Raw genomic sequence first — 14954 nt, forward strand, 5'->3', positions numbered from 1 at the left:
TCCCTTATCCAAGGTTTGTTTTTTATTTCACTAGAGCCCCTAAAAAGGAGGATTTCACTGACATTTTAGAACAAGCCCTGAGGCTCTGCAGGCCTAATATTGAAGCAGTTTCAGTGGCCAATGTATGTGGAACTCTGAGGACTTACAGTAAAATTAATTCTCACCATATTGGTATGGTTTAGGAACTTTTTTTTTTACACTGGAAAGTCATCCCAGAATAAACTAATCCAACTAAGGGTGCAATCCTAACCTACTTTCCAGCACTGACATTAGGGTAATGCAACTTCGAGGTAAGGGAACAAATATTGCTATACCTTGAGGAGGCCTCCATGACTGCCCCCCAATTGCAGAGTGCAGCACATGCCCTACTGACACAGCTATGCCAGTGCTGGAAAGTTGGTTAGGATTGCACCCTAAATCTAGGCTCCTTTTTACTCAATTTTTCTGGAAGTTGTTCTGTTGCTCTAGAAGAATATAGAACATAAAATGTTTGCCTCACCGATGAGACAGAAAAATATGAGTGTCATAAGTAGATATTTTGAAAAGGGAAAAATCTAGGCAAACTGGTTTTAAATTTCACATTAGTTTTTGCAGTATTTTAAGGATAATACTGATTTTGCAATCCTATGCATATCTACTCAGAAATAGTGGAACTTGCTCCCAGGTAAGAACCAATAGGATTTCAGCTTGAGCCACTGAATAAGATTTCTGAAAGACTTAGTTTCAACAAGCTGAGCAAAACAGGTAGGTCTTTGTAAAGCACATAACCTCATATAACCAGTATATTATAATGTTTAAATTAAGGAGAGACAATTCAAGTGCACCCAGACTTTTCCCCCAGCTATTCTTGTCCTTGCATAGCACTGCTGGCTTGTTGCTGCTGCCTGCTTGCAAAACTCACATATGAGCAGGAGGTTCAACGGTTGCAGAGAAAACGAAGATTACAGATTAGAAAAGAACATAATCAGGTAGATTGACACTGTGTTGGAAGAAACCATTACCTTGGAAAGGGAACAGCCACAGAAATACCAGACTAACAGTGCGTTTTGCAACAGTACCAGTGGAAATAATGTTCCTGTAGACAACTAAAAGGATTGTGCTATTTTCTGTCTCAAAATTGCACGAGTATATGTGCAGGAATTACTTTCACTGTGTTAGAGAAGAACCAACTGGGAAACTTAAAAAGCTTTCTCATGGAAGTAGCAAGAAACCACAGTATTTGAAATGTCTGGTGACTCATCTGGTAAGTAAAAAGCCCCATGTAGATAAACATGACAAACATTAAAATGTGTGAACGTTTTAACGATGCCATTCCCTGGATAGATAGCCATTTGGATCAGTTTGCCTCTGCTTCAGATATGTTTGTATTACTGCTGTACTCTGACCTTAAAAGGTAGCATTTTTAAGAACTTGGAATAAAAAGGAACAGAAGTTGAAAACAAGATTTCGCCGTTTGAGCAAGGGTACAATACTTGTATTTTTTGGGTAGTTGCACTGCATAACTTTGATATTGGTATCTAGTTTGATTATGGAAAATGTGAGTATGAAAATAGTAATGCCGAATAAATTACTGAACGTAACCCAGGAGGTGCTTTACAAGATTTGCAGCAGAATAATTGTGTTTACATAGATGCAGTTAACATGAATAATATGTTGTATATGTTTAGCATACAATACTTACAACTGCAGCACCCATTAGTTTCTAGATTTGGTCCTTCAGCATTAGCAGCCTCACAGGCCCCGTACTTTTAGATATACTTATCCAGTCCTCTGAAAGGACAAAGCTGGCAATTTTTGTTTATAAATATTCATTGTCATGTAAAAAGTATGATACACATGGGTTTCAAGATACATAATTCTAAACTATTTATGTGAGATTTGGAGATTAACAACTGGTCAACGAAAAGGGACTCTCTGTGCCCTCAAGATGGCAAAAAGATTCATAGTACTTAATTGGAAGCAGAGTAGCCCACCTACTTATATTCAATGGATGGATGATTTTCTGCGCCTATCGGTTTTTGAGCGGTGTATAGACAGCAGTTGTGTTTGGACGAATTTGAAACTATCTAGAGGCCATTCCTCAACAAAGCAATTAAAACTGTGTGTAGCTTGTAGATACATTATTTAATATTTTAGACTGCTGATATATCTTTTTTGGGGGTAACTAGTAAATTGATAACAATCACATTTATGTATGTTTTTTTTCCATTGCACAAAATACAATAAAGTTTTTTAAAAATGTTTTGTTTACAATGGAACAGTGATTCTTAAAGGGATAATCACAGCCTGATTCTGTACCTATTTACCCATGCTATTAAATAATAGTAAGTTCTATTTAATCCAAAGTGACTTATTCTCAGGTAAGAGCCCAATCCTATCCAACTTTCCAGCACCGGTGCAACCATAATGTAGCCCTGAGGCAAGGGAACAAATGTTCCCATACCTTAAGGAGGCCTCTATGAATGCCTCCCCATCAGAGGATGCAGTGCATACCCCATTGCTACAGCAGCATTGGCACTGGAAAATTGGATAGGATTGGGCCCTAAGTCACTTACGGCACAAGCCTAACCAGGTCTGCTCAGAAGTAAGTCCTATTTTGTTCAATAGAGCTTACTCTCAGGAAAGTGTGGTTAGGATTGCAGCCTTACCCTCATATAAAGCATTGCCGTACAGTAGTAAGAAAACTGGGTCACTGGGTTAAAAACCTTTTATGCCTGTGGTGATTAGCTACTAGCGGTTCAGAAGCATTTATTGTGACTCATGAATCTAAAGACTAACAAGCAATCTTTAAAGTATTAAAGTTATGTTCAAAATGCTATATCCAGATATGATTTGGATTTTGATATAGAGAGGTATTTGATTTCATAGCAGGGTATACAATATTCAAGATTCCATAATACAAGATTCTATAATAATTCAGTATATTGCTCTATGTACATATCTTTGTAGGCCTGTCCAGTTGTTTTGTTTTGAACAGAAAACACTGAGTGCACAATTTAGCAAAAGTTAAGAATCTAATTCCATTCCCCCACTCAAATTGACATTTATAGTAATTCAATCATAAGAACATAAGAACAGCCCCACTGGATCAGGCCATAGGCCCATCTAGTCCAGCTTCCTGTATCTCACAGCAGCCCACCAAATGCCCCAGGGAGCACACAAGATAACAAGAGACCTGCATCCTGGTGCCCTCCCTTGCATCTCGCATTCTGACATAGCCCATTTCTAAAATCAGGAGGTTGCACATACACATCATGGCTTGTAACCCATAATGGATTTTTCCTCCAGAAACTTGTCCAATCCCCTTTTAAAGGCATCCAGGGCAGATGCCATCACCACATCCTGTGGCAAGGAGTTCCACAGACCAACCACACACTGAGTAAATAAATACTTTCTTTTGTCTGTCCTAACTTTCCCAACACTCAATTTTAGTGGCTGTTCCTTGGTTCTGGTGTTATGTGAGAGTGTAAAGAGCATCTCTCTATCCACTTTATCCTTCCCATGCATAATTTTGAATGTCTCAATCATGTCCCCCCTCAGGCATCTCTTTTCTAGACTGAAGAGGCCCAAATGCCGTAGGTTTTCCTCATAAGGAAGGTGCCCCAGCCCAGTAATCATCTTAGTCACTCTCTTTTGCACTTTTTCCATTTCTATGTCCTTTTTGAGATGTGGTGACCAGAACTGGACACAATACTCCAGGTGTGGCCTTACCATCGATTTGTACAACGGCATATTTGTACAACAAGCATTTTTATGTAGAGGTAAATTCTACTATGCTCAGTGAGACTTACTGCTAGAGAAATAGGATTGTTGCCTTCACTATGACAAACTTTTGCTAGCTTGTAGTTGTATCCTGGGTTGTATTTTAACTTCTGCAAACAGAAGGCATTTGTTTGCAATTCCAAAAAAATACCAACATTTTAAGATTTAAGCCATTTGTGCCCAACATTGCTTATATTCAACAGGGACCAAATGTGTACACCTGTGGATTGGGCAAAAACAGGTTTTAATGGAGATCAGAAAGAAGTATCAGGTACCTTTAATAGGGAAGAGGGTGTAAGCAGGCAGATTAAACAGGTGGTTAAGTATATAATTAGAGACATGAGAAAGGTAATGAGCTGTTTGGTGGGAACCTCCTGGGATCTGGAACATTCTCACTATAACTACTTGCCTGGATTGTGGTGTTTTAACTTTTAGCTGGGGTATTTGAGTTTTAATTTTTTTTTACCAGTAGATCAATTTTTAACTTCTCAAGTATTTTTAGTCCTTTGATAATGCCCTATACGTGTGAGGGTGAAACATTAGGAGGACAACTTAAACTTGCTGAATGTGGTCAAAAATCCTGAAAAAAACTTTTCACTTCAGAAGGCATTTGTGTTTGTGAAAGAAGCAGGTGATTTTCACCAGTTCTCCCTTATCATCTGCAGCACCCCATACTACAATATTGACCATGTCTGAAAGACCCCCCTTCCTCAGATGCCAATTTTTCATAGGTGTGTGGACAGCAGAAGGGGAGGGATTTGTGAAAACCACCTGTCCCCTCTTGCGAGAATGGAAAAGTTTTCCAGTCATGGAAGAACAATTTACAATACAACACCCTACGTATAAGAGTTTCATTTTCTGAAGACTAAACAATTGTCTTTCAGTGAGGTATGAAAACAGCGCTTAGCTTTTTCCTCTCTTTGATTGAGAATACTGTATTTCTTTAACACATCTGTAACATATGAAACTTATTTTTATAATGTTGTATGGCAATTATCTATATTCTTACTAACATGTATTTTTTTTCTTAAATTTCTTTCTCCATGCTCTCAATCCATAAACTCCTGGATTTTTGTGCATCTGATTCCTGTGATTTTTCTTTAAAGACATTTTCCTTAAAGCTAATAAAGTATTATCTAGCTTACAAAAGTTCATACTACGATTAACTTTGCTAGTCTTTCAAATATCAAAGGACCAATGAACATGGCTAATAATGTGACTCTTGATGCTCAGCTGAATACAAGTTTGCTATTTGATTTTATCCGAATATCTCGCCTTGTAAAAAAGAAACTGACTGGGATCCAAAGAATGAACTTTCCTGCACAGTTCTCTCTGAGACCTACATACGCAGTTGGAACTTAACCTGCTCTTATCCCTATAGTAGCTCTTACTCCTTAAAAGAGACACTGCTTTTTAAACTAAAGTATTTGAATAAAAATAAACTGGAAGTGCAAGTATTGCAGTGAAATGAACAGATCATGAATGTCAAATGTAGTGTTCTACTCAGGACCATTATATTTTAAAAGCCCACTTGCTGTGGTGAAGTTAAATAGCATAGCTATTCTGAGTTTAGCCTCCATCTTGGGATATAATAACCATAAAAACCTTACTACACTTATGAAATGCCACTTTAAAGTATCAATTTGCTACCATCTGGTTTCAGACAATGTCTAGTGGCTGCTCACTTAAGACGTATGGACTGAATCTGGAACCATCTGATACTAGTAAAACTTATGATTACATTATTAATCTATTATAGAAGGCTATGCAAATCAATGTATCTTAGAGAAATTAGATACAGGTTTGTTCTCTGTGTTTTGTGATATCAGGAAATGAGTGATACAGGTTTCGAAAGTGATACAGATTTTGAAGGCTTGTGAGTTTCATACAGGGCACAATCCTAACCAACTTTCCAGCACTGGCATAGCTGTGCCAATGGGGCGTGTGCTGCATCCTGCAATTCGGGGGCATTCATGGAGGCCTCCTCAAGGTAGGGCAATGTTTGTTCCCTTATCTCGGAGTTGCATTGCCCTTATGTCAGTGCTGGAAAGTGAGTTAGGATTGCAGCCGTAGTCAATCAAATCTTGGAACAATTCCCATTTTTGCATAGCCATTCAGTCAGGCAACAAACATGTGCCTGGTGAAGTCTGCATGTCAGGACTGGTGCTTGCCTGAAGTAGGGTGAGACGGGCCACATCAGATATCACATTTGGGGGTTTATGTCAGATATCCCTACTTATGCACTTGTAAGTGAACTTTATTTACATTTATATAGAAAAAGGAGAGAATGGAAATGGTGTTGTGATGGCTCACTCAAGACAAATTTTACAGCACTGGTTTCCTACTGGAAGGGAAAAAGAAGAAATAGGGCTCTTGGTCAGCCTCTGAAGACCCTTTTCTCTGCCAATGGAGAGAGCATGGAAGGAGAGCATGACCCAGAAAATCTGCCAATGCTGCCTCAGATCCACCATTGCTGCCTCTGCACAATATTTTTAAAAAGCCCTTACTATTCACTTCACACAGTTTCTTTAATTATGGAAGCACTTGACTTCCAGTTTTATTTAAAGAGTCCATGAAGAAGAAGTATTTGTTAGTCAAACCAGAAGTCCTGCACTTTGTATTTGAAGACACTGTGCATGGAGGCCCATGACCTACTTTGTGCTCACTTTTAGCAGGTGGAAAGTGGAGGCAAGCAGACCTGGAAATCCTGAATCTGCTGCCCTTTCATGACCCCACTATCTGCTGCTGATGCAGCCCTTATCATCCAGCTATGATTGGGCTGCCCCTGGCTCTTGTCTTGCCTAAGATTCAATTGAAACTGCAAGAGGCTTCTGTTTTCTAGCCCCAAGGGTTCTGCAAAAACTACAACAGCCCAGTTCTATCTAACCACCATCCCCACCAATGCAACTGCACTACTGGAGTGTACACTGCATCCTGCAGAGGGGGCAGCCACAGAAGTCTTCTTAAGGGTAGACCCTCAGGGTAAGCCTCAGCTGCCTTGATGGGGCTGCTTGGACTGCACCAGCAATTTTGCTGCTGCAAGTCCAAATGCACCTGGTTAGGTAGATCAAGGCCAGGAAGAGATATGGGATTTCAGTGGAGCTGCTGCTACCAATAACCACCTCCTTCCATCCTTAACACACCTCCATCCCTTCCCCATTCTGCCCACCCCTACTCCTGTGCCAACTTAACAGTGCTGGGGGGGGGGGTCACATATTGCCTGATTGCCCTGTTTGTGGTGGCCAGGCTGTGGTCTGGGGCACAGTGTATTTTGCAACAGTGCAAATTGTGCTGCGCTGCTGGAACATGAGTTTTTCGTTACTCCGCAGGCCCATAGGAGTGAACTGCAAGAATAGCAACAGTACTTAGAGTCTCTGAGTCAAGGTCATGCCTTACAATCATTTGAAGCAGGAATTTTAAAAAGGCCTGGATTAACCCTGTAGGGTTTTGTTTTTTTTAAAGCAGAAGAAATTTGTGTAATATGGATCCTTTTTTAGGAGTTATGTTAAAAGTTACACAAAAGTTCAAAAATGCAATTGCTAACAGAAGATTCATGCTCCTAACTGCAGTGTTAGGATTTCATCTTCTTCCAAGAGCACAGTGGGTTCCATAGCTGAGAATGGATAGCTGAGTGGACTTCTTTTATCCAAAACCAACACTGTGGTATATAGAATACCTGTTTGCCTGAAATCCTATCATGCATGTAACTTTCTTGCATGTAACACAGTGGGACTGACATCTGAGTAAACATGCATAGATCATGCTGTTTACTGCATGGCAGGTTACTTAAAATTATTATTTCTCTCTGTGAAAAGGCTTTCATTTGTGTCTAATAGACACAGTCTCACTCCTCCTTAGTTGCTTAAAATAATATATGTAATCACGTTTTCATAGCTTTAATTTTTAGTGTATGTGTATGGTAGAATGGAAGCCATCTGCAAATGAGAGCTAAAATGTAAGTATTTGTTTTACTGGCTTATCGTTATCTACATTTTCAATAGCACTGAAATACAAGCAGAGAATGGAAAATAATCAAAATATATATCATGCAAATGGTGGATCTGTTGAGTCACTGTGCAACGATTAAAGTTCAATGAATTCTTCCTGGATCAACCTGCTTTCAATGTATGTATGGAAACCTGCACATATTTCTTGCCAGAGAGTTGAGAATTCATTGATCATTATTGACTATACACAACCAGGAGGAATTAGGGAGTAGTAATTGGATGCTGAATGGTCTAATAGTCTGTTGACCAGCAAATGTAGCAAGCGCTATAACTATAAATTAAGGTCTGAGACTGATTTATGGGATTTTTGCATGTGCACTTGCCCTAAAAGTTTAGAGAACCTTTTGAATTGCTGTTCTGTAAATTGTAGTGCTGTTATATTCTACTGCGTTCTATATCCTCAGTCAGCAACTAACTTTGCTGTCAGGCTACTTTTAAGAAGCCATCAAGGTATTTTGCTACAACTTATTCATAATGCCATCATTTTTTCCCCCATTCCACTTCCCACTTCCTTTGTCTCTGTGCACAACTCTCTCTCTCTCTCTAGAAATGGAGAATCCTTCTCCATTCAATCCAATGGATTCTCCTTCTCCATTTCTTTTTCATCCTCCTCCCTCTCTTTGAGTTCCCAGAAACAGATATTCCAACAGTAGGGGGAGAAGCTACACCTTTGTATGCAGAAGGTGGAGAAAGAAGGTAGCAAGTAATATATATATATCCTTTTTCATCCTAGAACAATGTTTCTCAAACTGTGGGTCGCGAACCAATTTCAGGAGGGTCCCCATTCATTTCAATATTTTATTTTTAATATATTAGACTTGATGCTACCATGGTATGTGACTGCATTTAGGGAAAGGTTACAGACCTGTACTTTTAACAGTCTATTCTGTATATGTTTTTAACAATGACACTAAATGGGACTTACTCCTGGTAAGTGTGGGTAGGATTGTTAAAATTTTTCCTGCTTGATGATGTCACTCCCAGTCATGACATCACTTCCAGTGGGTCCTGACAGATTCTCATTCTGCGAAGTGGGTTCCGGTGCTAAATGTGTGAGAACCACTGTCCTAGAAGCATCTGATTGGCCAGTGTTGGAAACAGAATGGGAGATATCAGTGGGCCTGGGGAGCAGGCTTGGGGGACGGCAAGGGTTAAGACAGGGACAGACAAAACTTAATAAGTGAGTGAAATTAAGGCAGTCACAGGAGTCCCCAAATCAGATTGGTGATGCTGGGGGAGGTTGATCTCTCTCCTTGTCTAGGTTCCATCCTCCGCCACCTGTTTTTTGCTCAGCAGAGAAAAATATACATTTATATTATAGGTACCTCCTGTATTGGGGTATTGCTCGCTTGAGTGTGAGTAACTGCTCCATACCTGCCATTATAGTGTCTTTTCCAATGGTAGTTTGCCATTGATTCGCTTGTCCTTTACTTGTTGTTGTTGAAAAGCATGTATAACTTTTAATCCAATTCATGGTTACTGAGAAGTACATTTTGCTGAATTGGGTGGGACTTAATCCCATGAAAATAAATAGCTATAGGATTGGTGAAATGGTGAAATATGAATGCATATCATATCTGCATGTGTTGATTTATGTCCACTTTACTCTCCCTTCCCCATAGTTTTTTTTATTGTGTGCAATCAGGGGGTGTGGCTTGGCTCTTGGAAATGTGGTTGCAGGGGGACATCATGAATTCAAAAGCTGCCATTATATCACTGGCCTTACTGCTTTCAGTGTACTCTTGTGTGCTTAATAACATCTCCCAAGTTTTTACCTGTAAGCTTTTCTTTACTGAAAGGATGTCACACAGCTCAGCTCTAAAGCCCTTCGAATAAACCTGTTACTGAAGCAGTATGAAGTCTACATCTTTTAATTTTTGTTACTAGCAGCTGCTTCCTACTCAGCCTAATTGCATTATAATAGTACTATGTTACACCAGCTGTTAAGGGATAACACTTTCATTCCTGGAATAAAAATATCTCCTATATAAGGTCAGGAATATTTGTTTCACATTCGTCAACACACAAAACAAAAAGGCTCTGAAAACATAATGGGATGGATTGATTCAGTGTATAGAGATCCTGAAGGTGACCCAGAGATTATCTAGTTCAGCCTCTTGATCTCAACCTCTTGTAAAATCCTCCAGGCATTTATATGCTTCCACTCCATGTACTAGCCCTCTTTAACCTGCTCATGGTGTGACATTACAATAGGGAGAAGTGTTGGACTGAAAAAGTTGTCCCGTGCCACAGATCCCTACTCAAATCAAGGAGTACTGAAGTGAAACAAGTTAGGGTTGATCAGCTTAGCTAACATCTGGTGGCCTCAAAAAAAGACAACAACATTTACAGCAAGAAGTCTGAGCTAGCAATTCCAGGCTGTAGCTCTGTGGTTGGTGTTCAATGTTCAAATTCTGTAAAAATAGAATGTGTAAAGTAATCCATTGTTCATAAAATGGGGATGCCATTTATCATATTTGCATCCTCTCCACTTTTTTACTTTTTATTTTTTAATGTTAGATTTTTCTAATAGCAGAACATGCAGGCAGTGGAGTCCAGACCTTATGTACACAGAATGAAGTTTACATATGAGAACTTTCATACACTCAGTCTTTTCCCCAAATCAGCCCCCTACTCCCATGAACTACTGCTCTTGAAAACTGGGAAGTCCTCAGGAATGAGGTAGGATGGTGTGCCAGAGCTTCAGCAAGAGGAATTGCCAACAGATGTCTGGTGGCACCTTCCATGAGCACAGCAGCAGTCCTGGAAAGTGCCTTGACACAATTTTGGCAATTTCTTCATCCCCTACACCAGTGGTCCCCAAACTTACCTGAGTCACAATGCCCTCAAATGCTCTTCTTCCTGGTTCAGGCTGGAGCCACCACCATGGATCTCATGAAATCTCGCAAGATCCAAGATGGCCGTGCCGGGGAGAACATGTAGGAGGGGCCACTGGGGACATCCCTTGGTGTCCCTGTGAGTATGCTGCAAAGCCCTAAGGCAGTGGTTCCTAAACTTTTTTGATTGGCAACTCCCTTGACCTACTGGGCCATTGGCCATGGCTCCCCATTATGGCTACAATCCTATACATTGTATAGTGCGGTGTGTATTTCATGAGGTTTCTGCAGCTCCCCTGGCTGGTTTCCACCAGCTCACAGTTTGAGAATCACTGCCCTATCCCCATCCCACCCCTCTTCCAGAAGTTTCCTGAGCTTCTAGGAGTATTTGGAAGGTGCAGGTGATTGTTGCAGGTAGGAGAAAGATGAAAGTTGTCTTGTGCAAGGTCTGGATTCAGTCTATTAATAAAAACACAAAGTTGGGTAAAAATCAGGGTGTGGGTATATTATGAGGCTTATCACTATGACAAGTTTCAGGGAAAAGAGTAGTCCCTTGGTACTGAAAGAGAAATATAGAGAGAACTTCCACAATGCATTTTCTTTTAAATAGGGTTTCATGACACTAAACCTGAAAACAATTGTTTAAATATCACAGATTAGTGCTTTTAATTAAAATATTGAGAATCTAGTTTTAATGAAAAAGTTGGTGTATTACATTAAATGTGGGTTTTTATTTCCTTTTCATTAAGCTAGTCTTGGTTTATTAAGTTGCTTTTAGTAAGCAAGTAGTATCTTCTGAGTTGCATACTAGCCTAATTTGTTAAGTTATATGAAATAAAATTTTATGGGAAGGAAACAATCTGTCTTTATGGTAATTGTGGGGACATTCATAACTCATGAATACTGTGATCAGATTATAATGTGGCCATCCCCACACAGCCTTGCGAGAATCTTATTAAAAGAAAATCTCAGAGGTGGGAGTGTCGATGCACTTTCAATTATGCTGCAGGTTTATTGTTACTGAATAGGGTTATTTGCAAATTGTTTGAGCTGAAACAATCTGATGTAAATAACTTCCAGATTGTTTTCCATATGACTATGAGGTTTGATTTGGGGGATGATTTTGGGGGGTGAGGTTTGATTTGGGGGATGATGACAAGAAAAGGCAGGTGAATGCAGTGACAACTCTTCATGAACTGACAACCCCTCTAACTACCTAAATCCCCCTGCTGACGCCGGTGTCACCAGAGTGCACTTCATATCCTGCCTGATGGAGTCACAGAGGATTCCTCCAGGTAAGGGAGCATTCGTTCCCTTTTCTGGGGGTAAGCCCAATGGGTCATCTTGGATCTGTGTTAGCCACTTTGCTGGAGCAGGCCCAAGGTGAGTAAGGGAGAGGGAAAGAAGGAAAAAGGTATGAGGATATTGGTGCAAGTCACTGTGTCACCTGTCTGTCCCATCCCAGTTTGTTGGCAACCTTCAGTCTCGAAAGACTATGGTATAAGCCTACAGCACCCGGTATTTCCAGGCGGTCTCCCATCCAAGTACTAACCAGGCCTGACCCTGCTTAGCTTCCGAGATCAGATGAGATCGGGCATCTGCAGGGTAACAGTCCCATCCCAGACAGTACCCTGTTCTTCCCCTCCCCCTCCCCCTCTACCCACTCTCCATCCCCACCACGGGCTTAACAGCACTGGCGGGGCCAGCAGGGTCTAGTAGTGAGGCTGTAGTGCAATGCTCACAAAATGGCCAGCAGTGGTGCAAGTGTCATTAACATACATTTTAAGACAGCAGCTGTTCCGTTGTCATAAAGTTCTCCATGCACTGGACCAATCCTAGTTAGCATTGGGCTCCAAATGGCCTTGAGCAAATCATCATTATCACCACAGTCACTTGAGTATAAGTCAATCTCACAGATAAGTTGAGGGCAGATTTTGAGCCTAACAATCATGGAGTTTTCTATTACTGTTGGATAAGTTGGGAGGGGGTTTTTAAAACTGGTGTGTGAAATTCTTTGGAAACAACTTACAAGGAATGGTTCTGACACAGCAAAAAAAGCCAAAAAGAAGAAAAGGAGCCGTTTTACATTCTTCACTAGACAGTAAGGGAGATGAAGGTGCTTATGGCTTTATGAGGAGTATAGTACTGCACCTCCAAAGCAGCAGCCCTCATACAAACTACCATTCCTATAAACACCTTCACTTCTCTTCCTGTCTGGTGTTTCGGGATGGGCGTGGGTGGGAGCGCAGGTGGGAGTGTGGGCAGGGAGCAGGGGGTGGGACCAGAATCCAGCACTTATGGTGGATCCTAGTCCTGTTCCTGGGCAGCTTGGGCCAGCCCCAGGTTGCTCGGATTTGCACCACCGACATAGGTGGCATGGATCAGAGTAGCCCCTTGGGGGCTGCTGTAGTGTTACCTGTGGTAAGGGGAAGTATTTGCCCTTGCCCTTGCCCGGCCTGCAGGCAGCCCCAAACCTGTGCAGGATACAGTGCAGGCCCGTCGGCCTGCCTGTTCCAGCGCAAGTTAGGATTGCACTGTTAGACTTAGAGTGGAATATCAGCAGTTTCTTACTCTGTGTAATTGTTGCTGAAGTCTCACTTGCAGTGATATGCTAATTCTTGGGCTGTCAACATAAACAGTCTATCTGCTTTTGTGACCTTTGAATTTGAAAGCATTCTTTCTTTAGCTTCATCTGAAAATGACTTATTTTCTATTGTTTTGAACATAGCCCCTGACAGGATGGCTCTTGTTGCTAAAACTGCAGTGCATTATTAATTACCTATAGAACACTGAGTCATTGTCTGGTTCTGTTTCCAGTTGATGGCTGAAGGTTTGCTTTTCTGTGTCACATTCTGGCTGAACTAGGCTAAATACTCAATAAATGGAACATCGAACAGACGTTGCACTAGCATGATACACTGCTAGAGAGAGAACATTCACATCTCACGGCCCAATCCTAACTAACTTTGCTGATGCAGCCATGACAACAGGAAGGTGGTAGCTCTGCATCCTGTGGGGGAGGCAGTCATGGATGCCTTTTCAAAGTTAGGAAATGATAGGTCCTTTCCTTTGGGGCTGCATTGCAGTTGCATTGGAGCTGGAAAGTTGGTTAGGATTGGTCTGTTAGTTTATTTTTGAATGTTACTGCATATTTTTATTTAGGACTTGGAATCTCTGTGTTGCAGGGAAAGATTGATGGTGGGTAAGGTGACCTTCAAGGCTTGTCTGCTATTACTGATCTTCTCACTGAGGAATTCATGAGTAGCATCCAAGGAACTGTAGGTTTTCCCAGAATTTCCCAGACTGAAAACCACTAGTTTGCAGATATAGGCTGCAGTCCTATCCATACTTTCCTGGGAGTAAGCTCCATTGACTATAATGGGACTTACTTCTGAGTAAGGCATAGGATCCGGCTCACAGTTATTACCTGCACACAGTCTAAGAAAGGTTAAAGACTCTTAGGTGACCACCCTTCTATCAAGATTTATAAGGGCCCAATCCTATCCAACTTTCCAGTGCCGATGCAGCTGCAACACAGGCCTGAGGAAAGGGAACAAATGTTCCCTTACATGGAGGACACCTCCGTGACTGCTCCCCTACTGCAGGATGCAGAGTCTGCCTCGATGGCACAGCACTACCAGTGCTGGAAAATTGGATAGGATTTGGCCCTAAGTGACGTAAATCATGGTACAGAATGAATATGCAATTGTATTTATCTAGGTATCCAAGGAGAGTGTTGGCACAGAGGTAATGAAATGACTGTATAAGTCTGTTGTATGACAGGCATTATGAAATTAACAGCCCAATTGTATCAAGAGCCTACGGCAGCGGATATTGCAATCCAGTGCCGTAGGCTCTGTTGCAGCTTTGCAAAAGATGTGCTGTGATTGTGTGTGACAGAAGCACTGGTAGAAATGGCCAACAGGACCCCTCATGTGCTATGTACATGCCAGACTCACCCAGATGTTCTGCAAGCCCAGGTAAGACTGTGGTGGAAGAGACTGTGGGTGGTTTGGGGCAGGGAGGGAGGAGGGTAGACTGGAGAGGTGGATCTCTGTGGGAAAGTTGCATGCTGGATCCTAACCCTCATTTTTATAACCCTTCCTTCCCCCTTCCTCAGATTTATGCCAGCAAAATAGCTGGTGTGGGTCCAAGGAGACCATAGATGATTAGGTGGCCTATCAGGATGTAAGTAAAAAATATGTCTTGCTGGCTGTCTGATTTCCCCACCACCACTATAGCATGCAGTGTGTGCTCCATAGTTGGGGCTGCATGCTATAGTGTGATCAGGAATAGGATGGGTTGTTAAGCAAGGCTAGTATTTTCCTTTCCTTTGAAATGTTATTGG

The 14954-nt window shown here is 41.3% G+C and overlaps 1 protein-coding gene and 1 pseudogene across 4 annotated transcripts in view; one reads left to right on the forward strand and one right to left on the reverse strand.

Annotated features, from left to right (window-relative positions):
* The window catches only part of DMD (dystrophin), a 1248719-nt gene that overhangs the window by 45390 nt on the left and 1188375 nt on the right, over positions 1 to 14954 (forward strand). The window lies entirely within an intron of this gene.
* On the reverse strand, positions 12110 to 12231 carry LOC136647194 (5S ribosomal RNA; annotated as a pseudogene).

Source organism: Tiliqua scincoides, chromosome 3, assembly GCF_035046505.1.
Source record: "Tiliqua scincoides isolate rTilSci1 chromosome 3, rTilSci1.hap2, whole genome shotgun sequence".
NCBI lineage: Eukaryota > Metazoa > Chordata > Lepidosauria > Squamata > Scincidae > Tiliqua > Tiliqua scincoides.